Genomic DNA, 12,998 nt, shown 5'->3' with positions numbered 1-12,998 from the left:
GCACAGACACGGAGGAAAACAAGAGAGAGGATCCCTACGTTAAGCGCGGCGGACGGGCGCTTGTGGAGAAAAGTGAAAAAGCTTACAGCACCTGGTATTCCCAGGCGGTCTCCCGTCCAAGTACTAACCAGGCCCGACCCTGCTTGGCTTCCGAGATCAGACGAGATCGGGCGTGTTCAGGGTGGTATGGCCGTAAGCTGTCCAAGGTACCACGCATGGGCCTCTTAGGGGTGGCGCTCGTCAGACGCGCCTCCAAGGCCCAGGCGGCAGCTGCGCCGGGAGCGTTCCCATCCGTTCCTCCCTGGGAGAAACACCAGAGAGCGGGACTCCCGCGCACAGTTCTGCACAGACACGGAGGAAAACAAGAGAGAGGATCCCTACGTTAAGCGCGGCGGACGGGCGCTTGTGGAGAAAAGTGAAAAAGCTTACAGCACCTGGTATTCCCAGGCGGTCTCCCGTCCAAGTACTAACCAGGCCCGACCCTGCTTGGCTTCCGAGATCAGACGAGATCGGGCGTGTTCAGGGTGGTATGGCCGTAAGCTGTCCAAGGTACCACGCATGGGCCTCTTAGGGGTGGCGCTCGTCAGACGCGCCTCCAAGGCCCAGGCGGCAGCTGCGCCGGGAGCGTTCCCATCCGTTCCTCCCTGGGAGAAACACCAGAGAGCGGGACTCCCGCGCACAGTTCTGCACAGACACGGAGGAAAACAAGAGAGAGGATCCCTACGTTAAGCGCGGCGGCCGGGCGCTTGTGGAGAAAAGTGAAAAAGCTTACAGAACCTGGTATTCCCAGGCGGTCTCCCGTCCAAGTACTAACCAGGCCCGACCCTGCTTGGCTTCCGAGATCAGACGAGATCGGGCGTGTTCAGGGTGGTATGGCCGTAAGCTGTCCAAGGTACCACGCATGGGCCTCTTAGGGGTGGCGCTCGTCAGACGCGCCTCCAAGGCCCAGGCGGCAGCTGCGCCGGGAGCGTTCCCATCCGTTCCTCCCTGGGAGAAACACCAGAGAGCAGGACTCCCGCGCACAGTTCTGCACAGACACGGAGGAAAACAAGAGAGAGGATCCCTACATTAAGCGCGGTGGACGGGCGCTTGTGGAGAAAAGTGAAAAAGCTTACAGCACCTGGTATTCCCAGGCGGTCTCCCGTCCAAGTACTAACCAGGCCCGACCCTGCTTGGCTTCCGAGATCAGACGAGATCGGGCGTGTTCAGGGTGGTATGGCCGTAAGCTGTCCAAGGTACCACGCATGGGCCTCTTAGGGGTGGCGCTCGTCAGACGCGCCTCCAAGGCCCAGGCGGCAGCTGCGCCGGGAGCGTTCCCATCCGTTCCTCCCTGGGAGAAACACCAGAGAGCGGGACTCCCGCGCACAGTTCTGCACAGACACGGAGGAAAACAAGAGAGAGGATCCCTACGTTAAGCGCGGCGGACGGGCGCTTGTGGAGAAAAGTGAAAAAGCTTACAGCACCTGGTATTCCCAGGCGGTCTCCCGTCCAAGTACTAACCAGGCCCGACCCTGCTTGGCTTCCGAGATCAGACGAGATCGGGCGTGTTCAGGGTGGTATGGCCGTAAGCTGTCCAAGGTACCATGCATGGGCCTCTTAGGGGTGGCGCTCGTCAGACGCGCCTCCAAGGCCCAGGCGGCAGCTGCGCCGGGAGCGTTCCCATCCGTTCCTCCCTCGGAGAAACACCAGAGAGCGGGACCCCCGCGCACAGTTCTGCACAGACACGGAGGAAAACAAGAGAGAGGATCCCTACGTTAAGCGCGGCGGACGGGCGCTTGTGGAGAAAAGTGAAAAAGCTTACAGCACCTGGTATTCCCAGGCGGTCTCCCGTCCAAGTACTAACCAGGCCCGACCCTGCTTGGCTTCCGAGATCAGACGAGATCGGGCGTGTTCAGGGTGGTATGGCCGTAAGCTGTCCAAGGTACCACGCATGGGCCTCTTAGGGGTGGCGCTCGTCAGAGGCGCCTCCAAGGCCCAGGCGGCAGCGTTCCCATCCGTTCCTCCCTCGGAGAAACACCAGAGAGCGGGACTCCCGCGCACAGTTCTGCACAGACACAGAGGAAAACAAGAGAGAGGATCCCTACGTTAAGCGCGGCGGACGGGCGCTTGTGGAGAAAAGTGAAAAAGCTTACAGCACCTGGTATTCCCAGGCGGTCTCCCGTCCAAGTACTAACCAGGCCCGACCCTGCTTGGCTTCCGAGATCAGACGAGATCGGGCGTGTTCAGGGTGGTATGGCCGTAAGCTGTCCAAGGTACCACGCATGGGCCTCTTAGGGGTGGCGCTCGTCAGACGCGCCTCCAAGGCCCAGGCGGCAGCTGCGCCGGGAGCGTTCCCATCCGTTCCTCCCTGGGAGAAACACCAGAGAGCGGGACTCCCGCGCACAGTTCTGCACAGACACGGAGGAAAACAAGAGAGAGGATCCCTACGTTAAGCGCGGCGGACGGGCGCTTGTGGAGAAAAGTGAAAAAGCTTACAGCACCTGGTATTCCCAGGCGGTCTCCCGTCCAAGTACTAACCAGGCCCGACCCTGCTTGGCTTCCGAGATCAGACGAGATCGGGCGTGTTCAGGGTGGTATGGCCGTAAGCTGTCCAAGGTACCACGCATGGGCCTCTTAGGGGTGGCGCTCGTCAGACGCGCCTCCAAGGCCCAGGCGGCAGCTGCGCCGGGAGCGTTCCCATCCGTTCCTCCCTGGGAGAAACACCAGAGAGCGGGACTCCCGCGCACAGTTCTGCACAGACACGGAGGAAAACAAGAGAGAGGATCCCTACGTTAAGCGCGGCGGACGGGCGCTTGTGGAGAAAAGTGAAAAAGCTTACAGCACCTGGTATTCCCAGGCGGTCTCCCGTCCAAGTACTAACCAGGCCCGACCCTGCTTGGCTTCCGAGATCAGACGAGATCGGGCGTGTTCAGGGTGGTATGGCCGTAAGCTGTCCAAGGTACCACGCATGGGCCTCTTAGGGGTGGCGCTCGTCAGACGCGCCTCCAAGGCCCAGGCGGCAGCTGCGCCGGGAGCGTTCCCATCCGTTCCTCCCTCGGAGAAACACCAGAGAGCGGGACTCCCGCGCACAGTTCTGCACAGACACGGAGGAAAACAAGAGAGAGGATCCCTACGTTAAGCGCGGCGGACGGGCGCTTGTGGAGAAAAGTGAAAAAGCTTACAGCACCTGGTATTCCCAGGCGGTCTCCCGTCCAAGTACTAACCAGGCCCGACCCTGCTTGGCTTCCGAGATCAGACGAGATCGGGCGTGTTCAGGGTGGTATGGCCGTAAGCTGTCCAAGGTACCACGCATGGGCCTCTTAGGGGTGGCGCTCGTCAGAGGCGCCTCCAAGGCCCAGGCGGCAGCGTTCCCATCCGTTCCTCCCTCGGAGAAACACCAGAGAGCGGGACTCCCGCGCACAGTTCTGCACAGACACAGAGGAAAACAAGAGAGAGGATCCCTACGTTAAGCGCGGCGGACGGGCGCTTGTGGAGAAAAGTGAAAAAGCTTACAGCACCTGGTATTCCCAGGCGGTCTCCCGTCCAAGTACTAACCAGGCCCGACCCTGCTTGGCTTCCGAGATCAGACGAGATCGGGCGTGTTCAGGGTGGTATGGCCGTAAGCTGTCCAAGGTACCACGCATGGGCCTCTTAGGGGTGGCGCTCGTCAGACGCGCCTCCAAGGCCCAGGCGGCAGCTGCGCCGGGAGCGTTCCCATCCGTTCCTCCCTGGGAGAAACACCAGAGAGCGGGACTCCCGCGCACAGTTCTGCACAGACACGGAGGAAAACAAGAGAGAGGATCCCTACGTTAAGCGCGGCGGACGGGCGCTTGTGGAGAAAAGTGAAAAAGCTTACAGCACCTGGTATTCCCAGGCGGTCTCCCGTCCAAGTACTAACCAGGCCCGACCCTGCTTGGCTTCCGAGATCAGACGAGATCGGGCGTGTTCAGGGTGGTATGGCCGTAAGCTGTCCAAGGTACCACGCATGGGCCTCTTAGGGGTGGCGCTCGTCAGACGCGCCTCCAAGGCCCAGGCGGCAGCTGCGCCGGGAGCGTTCCCATCCGTTCCTCCCTCGGAGAAACACCAGAGAGCGGGACTCCCGCGCACAGTTCTGCACAGACACGGAGGAAAACAAGAGAGAGGATCCCTACGTTAAGCGCGGCGGACGGGCGCTTGTGGAGAAAAGTGAAAAAGCTTACAGCACCTGGTATTCCCAGGCGGTCTCCCGTCCAAGTACTAACCAGGCCCGACCCTGCTTGGCTTCCGAGATCAGACGAGATCGGGCGTGTTCAGGGTGGTATGGCCGTAAGCTGTCCAAGGTACCACGCATGGGCCTCTTAGGGGTGGCGCTCGTCAGACGCGCCTCCAAGGCCCAGGCGGCAGCTGCGCCGGGAGCGTTCCCATCCGTTCCTCCCTCGGAGAAACACCAGAGAGCGGGACTCCCGCGCACAGTTCTGCACAGACACGGAGGAAAACAAGAGAGAGGATCCCTACGTTAAGCGCGGCGGACGGGCGCTTGTGGAGAAAAGTGAAAAAGCTTACAGCACCTGGTATTCCCAGGCGGTCTCCCGTCCAAGTACTAACCAGGCCCGACCCTGCTTGGCTTCCGAGATCAGACGAGATCGGGCGTGTTCAGGGTGGTATGGCCGTAAGCTGTCCAAGGTACCACGCATGGGCCTCTTAGGGGTGGCGCTCGTCAGACGCGCCTCCAAGGCCCAGGCGGCAGCGTTCCCATCCGTTCCTCCCTGGGAGAAACACCAGAGAGCGGGACTCCCGCGCACAGTTCTGCACAGACACGGAGGAAAACAAGTGAGAGGATCCCTTAGTTAAGCGCGGCGGACGGGCGCTTGTGGAGAAAAGTGAAAAAGCTTACAGCACCTGGTATTCCCAGGCGGTCTCCCGTCCAAGTACTAACCAGGCCCGACCCTGCTTGGCTTCCGAGATCAGACGAGATCGGGCGTGTTCAGGGTGGTATGGCCGTAAGCTGTCCAAGGTACCACGCATGGGCCTCTTAGGGGTGGCGCTCGTCAGACGCGCCTCCAAGGCCCAGGCGGCAGCTGCGCCGGGAGCGTTCCCATCCGTTCCTCCCTGGGAGAAACACCAGAGAGCGGGACTCCCGCGCACAGTTCTGCACAGACACGGAGGAAAACAAGAGAGAGGATCCCTACGTTAAGCGCGGCGGACGGGCGCTTGTGGAGAAAAGTGAAAAAGCTTACAGCACCTGGTATTCCCAGGCGGTCTCCCGTCCAAGTACTAACCAGGCCCGACCCTGCTTGGCTTCCGAGATCAGACGAGATCGGGCGTGTTCAGGGTGGTATGGCCGTAAGCTGTCCAAGGTACCACGCATGGGCCTCTTAGGGGTGGCGCTCGTCAGACGCGCCTCCAAGGCCCAGGCGGCAGCTGCGCCGGGAGCGTTCCCATCCGTTCCTCCCTCGGAGAAACACCAGAGAGCGGGACTCCCGCGCACAGTTCTGCACAGACACGGAGGAAAACAAGAGAGAGGATCCCTACGTTAAGCGCGGCGGACGGGCGCTTGTGGAGAAAAGTGAAAAAGCTTACAGCACCTGGTATTCCCAGGCGGTCTCCCGTCCAAGTACTAACCAGGCCCGACCCTGCTTGGCTTCCGAGATCAGACGAGATCGGGCGTGTTCAGGGTGGTATGGCCGTAAGCTGTCCAAGGTACCACGCATGGGCCTCTTAGGGGTGGCGCTCGTCAGACGCGCCTCCAAGGCCCAGGCGGCAGCTGCGCCGGGAGCGTTCCCATTCGTTCCTCCCTCGGAGAAACACCAGAGAGCGGGACTCCCGCGCACAGTTCTGCACAGACACGGAGGAAAACAAGAGAGAGGATCCCTACGTTAAGCGCGGCGGACGGGCGCTTGTGGAGAAAAGTGAAAAAGCTTACAGCACCTGGTATTCCCAGGCGGTCTCCCGTCCAAGTACTAACCAGGCCCGACCCTGCTTGGCTTCCGAGATCAGACGAGATCGGGCGTGTTCAGGGTGGTATGGCCGTAAGCTGTCCAAGGTACCACGCATGGGCCTCTTAGGGGTGGCGCTCGTCAGAGGCGCCTCCAAGGCCCAGGCGGCAGCGTTCCCATCCGTTCCTCCCTCGGAGAAACACCAGAGAGCGGGACTCCCGCGCACAGTTCTGCACAGACACAGAGGAAAACAAGAGAGAGGATCCCTACGTTAAGCGCGGCGGACGGGCGCTTGTGGAGAAAAGTGAAAAAGCTTACAGCACCTGGTATTCCCAGGCGGTCTCCCGTCCAAGTACTAACCAGGCCCGACCCTGCTTGGCTTCCGAGATCAGACGAGATCGGGCGTGTTCAGGGTGGTATGGCCGTAAGCTGTCCAAGGTACCACGCATGGGCCTCTTAGGGGTGGCGCTCGTCAGACGCGCCTCCAAGGCCCAGGCGGCAGCTGCGCCGGGAGCGTTCCCATCCGTTCCTCCCTGGGAGAAACACCAGAGAGCGGGACTCCCGCGCACAGTTCTGCACAGACACGGAGGAAAACAAGAGAGAGGATCCCTACGTTAAGCGCGGCGGACGGGCGCTTGTGGAGAAAAGTGAAAAAGCTTACAGCACCTGGTATTCCCAGGCGGTCTCCCGTCCAAGTACTAACCAGGCCCGACCCTGCTTGGCTTCCGAGATCAGACGAGATCGGGCGTGTTCAGGGTGGTATGGCCGTAAGCTGTCCAAGGTACCACGCATGGGCCTCTTAGGGGTGGCGCTCGTCAGACGCGCCTCCAAGGCCCAGGCGGCAGCTGCGCCGGGAGCGTTCCCATCCGTTCCTCCCTCGGAGAAACACCAGAGAGCGGGACTCCCGCGCACAGTTCTGCACAGACACGGAGGAAAACAAGAGAGAGGATCCCTACGTTAAGCGCGGCGGACGGGCGCTTGTGGAGAAAAGTGAAAAAGCTTACAGCACCTGGTATTCCCAGGCGGTCTCCCGTCCAAGTACTAACCAGGCCCGACCCTGCTTGGCTTCCGAGATCAGACGAGATCGGGCGTGGTCAGGGTGGTATGGCCGTAAGCTGTCCGAGGTACCACGCATGGGCCTCTTAGGGGTGGCGCTCGTCAGACGCGCCTCCAAGGCCCAGGCGGCAGCTGCGCCGGGAGCGTTCCCATCCGTTCCTCCCTCGGAGAAACACCAGAGAGCGGGACTCCCGCGCACAGTTCTGCACAGACACGGAGGAAAACAAGAGAGAGGATCCCTACGTTAAGCGCGGCGGACGGGCGCTTGTGGAGAAAAGTGAAAAAGCTTACAGCACCTGGTATTCCCAGGCGGTCTCCCGTCCAAGTACTAACCAGGCCCGACCCTGCTTGGCTTCCGAGATCAGACGAGATCGGGCGTGTTCAGGGTGGTATGGCCGTAAGCTGTCCAAGGTACCACGCATGGGCCTCTTAGGGGTGGCGCTCGTCAGACGCGCCTCCAAGGCCCAGGCGGCAGCGTTCCCATCCGTTCCTCCCTGGGAGAAACACCAGAGAGCGGGACTCCCGCGCACAGTTCTGCACAGACACGGAGGAAAACAAGAGAGAGGATCCCTTCGTTAAGCGCGGCGGACGGGCGCTTGTGGAGAAAAGTGAAAAAGCTTACAGCACCTGGTATTCCCAGGCGGTCTCCCGTCCAAGTACTAACCAGGCCCGACCCTGCTTGGCTTCCGAGATCAGACGAGATCGGGCGTGTTCAGGGTGGTATGGCCGTAAGCTGTCCAAGGTACCACGCATGGGCCTCTTAGGGGTGGCGCTCGTCAGACGCGCCTCCAAGGCCCAGGCGGCAGCTGCGCCGGGAGCGTTCCCATCCGTTCCTCCCTGGGAGAAACACCAGAGAGCGGGACTCCCGCGCACAGTTCTGCACAGACACGGAGGAAAACAAGAGAGAGGATCCCTACGTTAAGCGCGGCGGACGGGCGCTTGTGGAGAAAAGTGAAAAAGCTTACAGCACCTGGTATTCCCAGGCGGTCTCCCGTCCAAGTACTAACCAGGCCCGACCCTGCTTGGCTTCCGAGATCAGACGAGATCGGGCGTGTTCAGGGTGGTATGGCCGTAAGCTGTCCAAGGTACCACGCATGGGCCTCTTAGGGGTGGCGCTCGTCAGACGCGCCTCCAAGGCCCAGGCGGCAGCTGCGCCGGGAGCGTTCCCATCCGTTCCTCCCTCGGAGAAACACCAGAGAGCGGGACTCCCGCGCACAGTTCTGCACAGACACGGAGGAAAACAAGAGAGAGGATCCCTACGTTAAGCGCGGCGGACGGGCGCTTGTGGAGAAAAGTGAAAAAGCTTACAGCACCTGGTATTCCCAGGCGGTCTCCCGTCCAAGTACTAACCAGGCCCGACCCTGCTTGGCTTCCGAGATCAGACGAGATCGGGCGTGTTCAGGGTGGTATGGCCGTAAGCTGTCCAAGGTACCACGCATGGGCCTCTTAGGGGTGGCGCTCGTCAGAGGCGCCTCCAAGGCCCAGGCGGCAGCGTTCCCATCCGTTCCTCCCTCGGAGAAACACCAGAGAGCGGGACTCCCGCGCACAGTTCTGCACAGACACGGAGGAAAACAAGAGAGAGGATCCCTACGTTAAGCGCGGCGGACGGGCGCTTGTGGAGAAAAGTGAAAAAGCTTACAGCACCTGGTATTCCCAGGCGGTCTCCCGTCCAAGTACTAACCAGGCCCGACCCTGCTTGGCTTCCGAGATCAGACGAGATCGGGCGTGTTCAGGGTGGTATGGCCGTAAGCTGTCCAAGGTACCACGCATGGGCCTCTTAGGGGTGGCGCTCGTCAGACGCGCCTCCAAGGCCCAGGCGGCAGCTGCGCCGGGAGCGTTCCCATCCGTTCCTCCCTGGGAGAAACACCAGAGAGCGGGACTCCCGCGCACAGTTCTGCACAGACACGGAGGAAAACAAGAGAGAGGATCCCTACGTTAAGCGCGGCGGACGGGCGCTTGTGGAGAAAAGTGAAAAAGCTTACAGCACCTGGTATTCCCAGGCGGTCTCCCGTCCAAGTACTAACCAGGCCCGACCCTGCTTGGCTTCCGAGATCAGACGAGATCGGGCGTGTTCAGGGTGGTATGGCCGTAAGCTGTCCAAGGTACCACGCATGGGCCTCTTAGGGGTGGCGCTCGTCAGACGCGCCTCCAAGGCCCAGGCGGCAGCTGCGCCGGGAGCGTTCCCATCCGTTCCTCCCTGGGAGAAACACCAGAGAGCGGGACTCCCGCGCACAGTTCTGCACAGACACGGAGGAAAACAAGAGAGAGGATCCCTACGTTAAGCGCGGCGGCCGGGCGCTTGTGGAGAAAAGTGAAAAAGCTTACAGCACCTGGTATTCCCAGGCGGTCTCCCGTCCAAGTACTAACCAGGCCCGACCCTGCTTGGCTTCCGAGATCAGACGAGATCGGGCGTGTTCAGGGTGGTATGGCCGTAAGCTGTCCAAGGTACCACGCATGGGCCTCTTAGGGGTGGCGCTCGTCAGACGCGCCTCCAAGGCCCAGGCGGCAGCTGCGCCGGGAGCGTTCCCATCCGTTCCTCCCTGGGAGAAACACCAGAGAGCAGGACTCCCGCGCACAGTTCTGCACAGACACGGAGGAAAACAAGAGAGAGGATCCCTACATTAAGCGCGGTGGACGGGCGCTTGTGGAGAAAAGTGAAAAAGCTGTAAGCACCTGGTATTCCCAGGCGGTCTCCCGTCCAAGTACTAACCAGGCCCGACCCTGCTTGGCTTCCGAGATCAGACGAGATCGGGCGTGTTCAGGGTGGTATGGCCGTAAGCTGTCCAAGGTACCACGCATGGGCCTCTTAGGGGTGGCGCTCGTCAGACGCGCCTCCAAGGCCCAGGCGGCAGCTGCGCCGGGAGCGTTCCCATCCGTTCCTCCCTGGGAGAAACACCAGAGAGCGGGACTCCCGCGCACAGTTCTGCACAGACACGGAGGAAAACAAGAGAGAGGATCCCTACGTTAAGCGCGGCGGACGGGCGCTTGTGGAGAAAAGTGAAAAAGCTTACAGCACCTGGTATTCCCAGGCGGTCTCCCGTCCAAGTACTAACCAGGCCCGACCCTGCTTGGCTTCCGAGATCAGACGAGATCGGGCGTGTTCAGGGTGGTATGGCCGTAAGCTGTCCAAGGTACCATGCATGGGCCTCTTAGGGGTGGCGCTCGTCAGACGCGCCTCCAAGGCCCAGGCGGCAGCTGCGCCGGGAGCGTTCCCATCCGTTCCTCCCTCGGAGAAACACCAGAGAGCGGGACCCCCGCGCACAGTTCTGCACAGACACGGAGGAAAACAAGAGAGAGGATCCCTACGTTAAGCGCGGCGGACGGGCGCTTGTGGAGAAAAGTGAAAAAGCTTACAGCACCTGGTATTCCCAGGCGGTCTCCCGTCCAAGTACTAACCAGGCCCGACCCTGCTTGGCTTCCGAGATCAGACGAGATCGGGCGTGTTCAGGGTGGTATGGCCGTAAGCTGTCCAAGGTACCACGCATGGGCCTCTTAGGGGTGGCGCTCGTCAGAGGCGCCTCCAAGGCCCAGGCGGCAGCGTTCCCATCCGTTCCTCCCTCGGAGAAACACCAGAGAGCGGGACTCCCGCGCACAGTTCTGCACAGACACAGAGGAAAACAAGAGAGAGGATCCCTACGTTAAGCGCGGCGGACGGGCGCTTGTGGAGAAAAGTGAAAAAGCTTACAGCACCTGGTATTCCCAGGCGGTCTCCCGTCCAAGTACTAACCAGGCCCGACCCTGCTTGGCTTCCGAGATCAGACGAGATCGGGCGTGTTCAGGGTGGTATGGCCGTAAGCTGTCCAAGGTACCACGCATGGGCCTCTTAGGGGTGGCGCTCGTCAGACGCGCCTCCAAGGCCCAGGCGGCAGCTGCGCCGGGAGCGTTCCCATCCGTTCCTCCCTGGGAGAAACACCAGAGAGCGGGACTCCCGCGCACAGTTCTGCACAGACACGGAGGAAAACAAGAGAGAGGATCCCTACGTTAAACGCGGCGGACGGGCGCTTGTGGAGAAAAGTGAAAAAGCTTACAGCACCTGGTATTCCCAGGCGGTCTCCCGTCCAAGTACTAACCAGGCCCGACCCTGCTTGGCTTCCGAGATCAGACGAGATCGGGCGTGTTCAGGGTGGTATGGCCGTAAGCTGTCCAAGGTACCACGCATGGGCCTCTTAGGGGTGGCGCTCGTCAGACGCGCCTCCAAGGCCCAGGCGGCAGCTGCGCCGGGAGCGTTCCCATCCGTTCCTCCCTCGGAGAAACACCAGAGAGCGGGACTCCCGCGCACAGTTCTGCACAGACACGGAGGAAAACAAGAGAGAGGATCCCTACGTTAAGCGCGGCGGACGGGCGCTTGTGGAGAAAAGTGAAAAAGCTTACAGCACCTGGTATTCCCAGGCGGTCTCCCGTCCAAGTACTAACCAGGCCCGACCCTGCTTGGCTTCCGAGATCAGACGAGATCGGGCGTGTTCAGGGTGGTATGGCCGTAAGCTGTCCAAGGTACCACACATGGGCCTCTTAGGGGTGGCGCTCGTCAGACGCGCCTCCAAGGCCCAGGCGGCAGCTGCGCCGGGAGCGTTCCCATCCGTTCCTCCCTGGGAGAAACACCAGAGAGCGGGACTCCCGCGCACAGTTCTGCACAGACACGGAGGAAAACAAGAGAGAGGATCCCTACGTTAAGCGCGGCGGACGGGCGCTTGTGGAGAAAAGTGAAAAAGCTTACAGCACCTGGTATTCGCAGGCGGTCTCCCGTCCAAGTACTAACCAGGCCCGACCCTGCTTGGCTTCCGAGATCAGACGAGATCGGGCGTGTTCAGGGTGGTAGGGCCGTAAGCTGTCCAAGGTACCACGCATGGGCCTCTTAGGGGTGGCGCTCGTCAGACGCGCCTCCAAGGCCCAGGCGGCAGCTGCGCCGGGAGCGTTCCCATCCGTTCCTCCCTCGGAGAAACACCAGAGAGCGGGACTCCCGCGCACAGTTCTGCACAGACACGGAGGAAAACAAGAGAGAGGATCCCTACGTTAAGCGCGGCGGACGGGCGCTTGTGGAGAAAAGTGAAAAAGCTTACAGCACCTGGTATTCCCAGGCGGTCTCCCGTCCAAGTACTAACCAGGCCCGACCCTGCTTGGCTTCCGAGATCAGACGAGATCGGGCGTGTTCAGGGTGGTATGGCCGTAAGCTGTCCAAGGTACCACGCATGGGCCTCTTAGGGGTGGCGCTCGTCAGACGCGCCTCCAAGGCCCAGGCGGCAGCGTTCCCATCCGTTCCTCCCTCGGAGAAACACCAGAGAGCGGGACTCCCGCGCACAGTTCTGCACAGACACGGAGGAAAACAAGAGAGAGGATCCCTACGTTAAGCGCGGCGGACGGGCGCTTGTGGAGAAAAGTGAAAAAGCTTACAGCACCTGGTATTCCCAGGCGGTCTCCCGTCCAAGTACTAACCAGGCCCGACCCTGCTTGGCTTCCGAGATCAGACGAGATCGGGCGTGTTCAGGGTGGTATGGCCGTAAGCTGTCCAAGGTACCACGCATGGGCCTCTTAGGGGTGGCGCTCGTCAGACGCGCCTCCAAGGCCCAGGCGGCAGCTGCGCCGGGAGCGTTCCCATCCGTTCCTCCCTGGGAGAAACACCAGAGAGCGGGACTCCCGCGCACAGTTCTGCACAGACACGGAGGAAAACAAGAGAGAGGATCCCTACGTTAAGCGCGGCGGACGGGCGCTTGTGGAGAAAAGTGAAAAAGCTTACAGCACCTGGTATTCCCAGGCGGTCTCCCGTCCAAGTACTAACCAGGCCCGACCCTGCTTGGCTTCCGAGATCAGACGAGATCGGGCGTGTTCAGGGTGGTATGGCCGTAAGCTGTCCAAGGTACCACGCATGGGCCTCTTAGGGGTGGCGCTCGTCAGACGCGCCTCCAAGGCCCAGGCGGCAGCTGCGCCGGGAGCGTTCCCATCCGTTCCTCCCTGGGAGAAACACCAGAGAGCGGGACTCCCGCGCACAGTTCTGCACAGACACGGAGGAAAACAAGAGAGAGGATCCCTACGTTAAGCGCGGCGGACGGGCGC

At 61.3% G+C, this 12,998-nt stretch overlaps 38 non-coding genes across 38 annotated transcripts; all 38 read right to left on the bottom strand.

The window, feature by feature from the left end:
• Positions 1 to 79: 79 nt before the first annotated feature.
• On the bottom strand, positions 80 to 198 carry LOC122978466. Its single transcript, XR_006402625.1, has one exon. It is a non-coding gene; the product is annotated as a 5S ribosomal RNA (ribosomal RNA).
• A 224-nt stretch (positions 199 to 422) lies between these two features.
• On the bottom strand, positions 423 to 541 carry LOC122978465. Its single transcript, XR_006402624.1, has one exon. It is a non-coding gene; the product is annotated as a 5S ribosomal RNA (ribosomal RNA).
• A 224-nt stretch (positions 542 to 765) lies between these two features.
• LOC122978052 lies at positions 766 to 884 on the bottom strand. Its single transcript, XR_006402262.1, has one exon. It is a non-coding gene; the product is annotated as a 5S ribosomal RNA (ribosomal RNA).
• Positions 885 to 1,108: 224 nt separating this feature from the next.
• On the bottom strand, positions 1,109 to 1,227 carry LOC122978463. Its single transcript, XR_006402622.1, has one exon. It is a non-coding gene; the product is annotated as a 5S ribosomal RNA (ribosomal RNA).
• A 224-nt stretch (positions 1,228 to 1,451) lies between these two features.
• On the bottom strand, positions 1,452 to 1,570 carry LOC122978462. The gene has a single exon (XR_006402621.1). It is a non-coding gene; the product is annotated as a 5S ribosomal RNA (ribosomal RNA).
• Positions 1,571 to 1,794: 224 nt separating this feature from the next.
• On the bottom strand, positions 1,795 to 1,913 carry LOC122978461. Its single transcript, XR_006402620.1, has one exon. It is a non-coding gene; the product is annotated as a 5S ribosomal RNA (ribosomal RNA).
• A 212-nt stretch (positions 1,914 to 2,125) lies between these two features.
• Positions 2,126 to 2,244, bottom strand: LOC122978460. Its single transcript, XR_006402619.1, has one exon. It is a non-coding gene; the product is annotated as a 5S ribosomal RNA (ribosomal RNA).
• Positions 2,245 to 2,468: 224 nt separating this feature from the next.
• LOC122978459 lies at positions 2,469 to 2,587 on the bottom strand. Its single transcript, XR_006402618.1, has one exon. It is a non-coding gene; the product is annotated as a 5S ribosomal RNA (ribosomal RNA).
• Positions 2,588 to 2,811: 224 nt separating this feature from the next.
• On the bottom strand, positions 2,812 to 2,930 carry LOC122978458. The gene has a single exon (XR_006402617.1). It is a non-coding gene; the product is annotated as a 5S ribosomal RNA (ribosomal RNA).
• A 224-nt stretch (positions 2,931 to 3,154) lies between these two features.
• On the bottom strand, positions 3,155 to 3,273 carry LOC122978457. Its single transcript, XR_006402616.1, has one exon. It is a non-coding gene; the product is annotated as a 5S ribosomal RNA (ribosomal RNA).
• Positions 3,274 to 3,485: 212 nt separating this feature from the next.
• LOC122978456 lies at positions 3,486 to 3,604 on the bottom strand. Its single transcript, XR_006402615.1, has one exon. It is a non-coding gene; the product is annotated as a 5S ribosomal RNA (ribosomal RNA).
• Positions 3,605 to 3,828: 224 nt separating this feature from the next.
• Positions 3,829 to 3,947, bottom strand: LOC122978455. Its single transcript, XR_006402614.1, has one exon. It is a non-coding gene; the product is annotated as a 5S ribosomal RNA (ribosomal RNA).
• A 224-nt stretch (positions 3,948 to 4,171) lies between these two features.
• Positions 4,172 to 4,290, bottom strand: LOC122978454. Its single transcript, XR_006402613.1, has one exon. It is a non-coding gene; the product is annotated as a 5S ribosomal RNA (ribosomal RNA).
• Positions 4,291 to 4,514: 224 nt separating this feature from the next.
• On the bottom strand, positions 4,515 to 4,633 carry LOC122978452. Its single transcript, XR_006402611.1, has one exon. It is a non-coding gene; the product is annotated as a 5S ribosomal RNA (ribosomal RNA).
• Positions 4,634 to 4,845: 212 nt separating this feature from the next.
• Positions 4,846 to 4,964, bottom strand: LOC122978451. The gene has a single exon (XR_006402610.1). It is a non-coding gene; the product is annotated as a 5S ribosomal RNA (ribosomal RNA).
• A 224-nt stretch (positions 4,965 to 5,188) lies between these two features.
• On the bottom strand, positions 5,189 to 5,307 carry LOC122978450. Its single transcript, XR_006402609.1, has one exon. It is a non-coding gene; the product is annotated as a 5S ribosomal RNA (ribosomal RNA).
• A 224-nt stretch (positions 5,308 to 5,531) lies between these two features.
• Positions 5,532 to 5,650, bottom strand: LOC122978449. The gene has a single exon (XR_006402608.1). It is a non-coding gene; the product is annotated as a 5S ribosomal RNA (ribosomal RNA).
• Positions 5,651 to 5,874: 224 nt separating this feature from the next.
• Positions 5,875 to 5,993, bottom strand: LOC122978448. Its single transcript, XR_006402607.1, has one exon. It is a non-coding gene; the product is annotated as a 5S ribosomal RNA (ribosomal RNA).
• Positions 5,994 to 6,205: 212 nt separating this feature from the next.
• On the bottom strand, positions 6,206 to 6,324 carry LOC122978447. The gene has a single exon (XR_006402606.1). It is a non-coding gene; the product is annotated as a 5S ribosomal RNA (ribosomal RNA).
• Positions 6,325 to 6,548: 224 nt separating this feature from the next.
• Positions 6,549 to 6,667, bottom strand: LOC122978446. Its single transcript, XR_006402605.1, has one exon. It is a non-coding gene; the product is annotated as a 5S ribosomal RNA (ribosomal RNA).
• Positions 6,668 to 6,891: 224 nt separating this feature from the next.
• LOC122977830 lies at positions 6,892 to 7,010 on the bottom strand. Its single transcript, XR_006402045.1, has one exon. It is a non-coding gene; the product is annotated as a 5S ribosomal RNA (ribosomal RNA).
• Positions 7,011 to 7,234: 224 nt separating this feature from the next.
• Positions 7,235 to 7,353, bottom strand: LOC122978445. The gene has a single exon (XR_006402604.1). It is a non-coding gene; the product is annotated as a 5S ribosomal RNA (ribosomal RNA).
• Positions 7,354 to 7,565: 212 nt separating this feature from the next.
• Positions 7,566 to 7,684, bottom strand: LOC122978444. Its single transcript, XR_006402603.1, has one exon. It is a non-coding gene; the product is annotated as a 5S ribosomal RNA (ribosomal RNA).
• Positions 7,685 to 7,908: 224 nt separating this feature from the next.
• LOC122978443 lies at positions 7,909 to 8,027 on the bottom strand. Its single transcript, XR_006402602.1, has one exon. It is a non-coding gene; the product is annotated as a 5S ribosomal RNA (ribosomal RNA).
• Positions 8,028 to 8,251: 224 nt separating this feature from the next.
• LOC122978441 lies at positions 8,252 to 8,370 on the bottom strand. The gene has a single exon (XR_006402600.1). It is a non-coding gene; the product is annotated as a 5S ribosomal RNA (ribosomal RNA).
• A 212-nt stretch (positions 8,371 to 8,582) lies between these two features.
• Positions 8,583 to 8,701, bottom strand: LOC122978440. The gene has a single exon (XR_006402599.1). It is a non-coding gene; the product is annotated as a 5S ribosomal RNA (ribosomal RNA).
• A 224-nt stretch (positions 8,702 to 8,925) lies between these two features.
• LOC122978438 lies at positions 8,926 to 9,044 on the bottom strand. The gene has a single exon (XR_006402598.1). It is a non-coding gene; the product is annotated as a 5S ribosomal RNA (ribosomal RNA).
• A 224-nt stretch (positions 9,045 to 9,268) lies between these two features.
• LOC122978437 lies at positions 9,269 to 9,387 on the bottom strand. The gene has a single exon (XR_006402597.1). It is a non-coding gene; the product is annotated as a 5S ribosomal RNA (ribosomal RNA).
• A 224-nt stretch (positions 9,388 to 9,611) lies between these two features.
• On the bottom strand, positions 9,612 to 9,730 carry LOC122978146. Its single transcript, XR_006402351.1, has one exon. It is a non-coding gene; the product is annotated as a 5S ribosomal RNA (ribosomal RNA).
• Positions 9,731 to 9,954: 224 nt separating this feature from the next.
• On the bottom strand, positions 9,955 to 10,073 carry LOC122978436. The gene has a single exon (XR_006402596.1). It is a non-coding gene; the product is annotated as a 5S ribosomal RNA (ribosomal RNA).
• A 224-nt stretch (positions 10,074 to 10,297) lies between these two features.
• Positions 10,298 to 10,416, bottom strand: LOC122978435. The gene has a single exon (XR_006402595.1). It is a non-coding gene; the product is annotated as a 5S ribosomal RNA (ribosomal RNA).
• A 212-nt stretch (positions 10,417 to 10,628) lies between these two features.
• On the bottom strand, positions 10,629 to 10,747 carry LOC122978434. The gene has a single exon (XR_006402594.1). It is a non-coding gene; the product is annotated as a 5S ribosomal RNA (ribosomal RNA).
• Positions 10,748 to 10,971: 224 nt separating this feature from the next.
• Positions 10,972 to 11,090, bottom strand: LOC122978433. The gene has a single exon (XR_006402593.1). It is a non-coding gene; the product is annotated as a 5S ribosomal RNA (ribosomal RNA).
• Positions 11,091 to 11,314: 224 nt separating this feature from the next.
• Positions 11,315 to 11,433, bottom strand: LOC122978432. The gene has a single exon (XR_006402592.1). It is a non-coding gene; the product is annotated as a 5S ribosomal RNA (ribosomal RNA).
• A 224-nt stretch (positions 11,434 to 11,657) lies between these two features.
• Positions 11,658 to 11,776, bottom strand: LOC122978079. Its single transcript, XR_006402288.1, has one exon. It is a non-coding gene; the product is annotated as a 5S ribosomal RNA (ribosomal RNA).
• Positions 11,777 to 12,000: 224 nt separating this feature from the next.
• Positions 12,001 to 12,119, bottom strand: LOC122978431. Its single transcript, XR_006402591.1, has one exon. It is a non-coding gene; the product is annotated as a 5S ribosomal RNA (ribosomal RNA).
• Positions 12,120 to 12,331: 212 nt separating this feature from the next.
• Positions 12,332 to 12,450, bottom strand: LOC122978429. The gene has a single exon (XR_006402589.1). It is a non-coding gene; the product is annotated as a 5S ribosomal RNA (ribosomal RNA).
• A 224-nt stretch (positions 12,451 to 12,674) lies between these two features.
• LOC122978428 lies at positions 12,675 to 12,793 on the bottom strand. Its single transcript, XR_006402588.1, has one exon. It is a non-coding gene; the product is annotated as a 5S ribosomal RNA (ribosomal RNA).
• Between the last annotated feature and the right edge of the window lie 205 nt (positions 12,794 to 12,998).

This window comes from Thunnus albacares, chromosome 24 (genome assembly GCF_914725855.1).
Source record: "Thunnus albacares chromosome 24, fThuAlb1.1, whole genome shotgun sequence".
Taxonomy (NCBI): Eukaryota; Metazoa; Chordata; class Actinopteri; order Scombriformes; family Scombridae; genus Thunnus; species Thunnus albacares.
This window is presented reverse-complemented; position numbering and strand designations above follow the sequence as displayed.